The sequence below is a fragment of the Mustela nigripes genome, chromosome 6 (genome assembly GCF_022355385.1).
Source record: "Mustela nigripes isolate SB6536 chromosome 6, MUSNIG.SB6536, whole genome shotgun sequence".
Lineage (NCBI taxonomy): Eukaryota > Metazoa > Chordata > Mammalia > Carnivora > Mustelidae > Mustela > Mustela nigripes.
The window spans coordinates 144,093,769-144,095,716 of NC_081562.1; positions in this window are offsets into that span (position 1 = coordinate 144,093,769).

The following is a 1,948-nucleotide window of genomic DNA, read 5'->3' on the forward strand; positions in this document are numbered from 1 at the left end:
ACCAGAACAAATGGTTCTGTAATTTATTTGAAACCACAGGAGACCTGGAATAACCAAAAGAATTTTGAAAGAGAACATACATAGCTGAATGTATTACACTCCCTTATTTCAAATTATACTACAAAGGTATACTAATCAAAACTTTATGGTATTTGTCCAAAAACATACAGATCAATAGAACAAAATAGAGAACCCAGGAATAAATCCACAAACATATGGTCTGCTAATTTATGACAAAATAGTCAAGTACATATAGTGGGGAAATTGGTCTTTTTAATCAATTTTGGTCATTAAACTGGACAGCTACATGCAAGGTAATCAAGCCATATACAAAACCAGTTCAAAATGGATTAAATACTTGAATGTGAGACCTGAAACCATATACTTTAAGCAGAATACATAGGCAATAATTCCCTTGATGTTAGTCTTAGTGATGTTTTTATATCTTACTCCAAATGTAAGGGAAACAAAAGCAAAAATAAACAAATGGAACTACATCAAATTAAAGGCTTCTTCACAGCTTAAGAAACCATCAAAAAAAAAAAAACAAAAAGACAGTCTAGTGAATGAAATTCACTATTTTTCTAGTGAATTAATAAACAAAAAGACAGTCTAGTGAATGAAAATTTATTTTCAGATCAAATATCCTATTAGAGGTTAATTTCCAAAATGTGTGAAGAACTTATACATGGGGAGTCCTGGGTAGCTCAGTCAGTTAAGCCTCCAACTCTTGGTTTTAGCTCAGGTCATGCTCTTAGGATCCTGGGATCAATTGTTATGTTGGGCTCTGAACTCAGCAAGGAATCTGACTCTCTGCCTCTCTCCCTGCTCATGTACTTTCTTTCTAAAATAAATAAATAAATTTAAAAAAGAAAGAACTTATACAATTTACAACACAATTCTAAATACCAAATAAAGAGAAGACAAAAATACATTAAAATATTTGAACTAAGTGAAAATAGAATTAAAACATTAAAATTTGTGGGATACAGATTAGGACTTAAAAAATTTATAGCATTAGATAGATATATTAGAAAATGTCTTTTAGACATAATAGTCTAAGTTCCACTTTACAATATTAGAAAAATAAGAGAAAATAACATCAAAAGTAGTAACAGAAGAAACGAAAATTAGAGCAGATATTCATGTGTTTGAAAGCAGGAAAACAAAGAAAATCAATAAAACCAAAAGCTGGTTCTTTGAGAAGATCAATAAAATTGAAAAACATCTAGTCAAACTAACCAAAATAAAAAGACAAAGCAAAAATCTTACCATTACCATAAATGAAATAAGTTTCGTGACCAGTGATTCTGTGAACACTAAAAGGAAAATAAAGGAGCAAATTTGATAACACAGATGAAATGGATTAATTCCATGAAATACACAAAATTCTAAAACTCACACAAGGAAAACTAAGTAACCTGAATAGTCTTCTACCTATAAAAGGAATTGAATTAGTAAATAGTAAACTTCCAAAAAAAGAACTTTCCAGGCCCAGTGGTGAATTCTATCAAACATTTAAAGACAAAAACTATACCAATTTCCCACAGTCTCTAAGAAAATGGAAACACAGAGAACATCTCCTAACTTATTCCTGAAATAAGCATTACCCTGACAAAAAACCAATAGAGACATTGCAAATTTAAAATCTCCAGATTCAGGTGAGGATCGGGGCAGGGGCGCTGCCCGCCTCGCCGGGGTGTGGCCCAGGGCGCTGAGAAGTGGACAGCTAGCAGCCGCCGGCGCCTGGAACACCGCGCGAGCCCCGACAGCCGACGGGGGGCTTCCCCGGGCGCCAGATTAACAGCCATCCAAGGAATGGGAACAGAGGCCTGACTCAGTGTGGTCCCTGGAGTGAACCAAAGGCAATGGTGAAGCTCTCCACCAGGTCTATGATGCCGAGGCTTTAGGGGGTTGGAAGGAGCCTGAGTTACTGAATCACTGAATG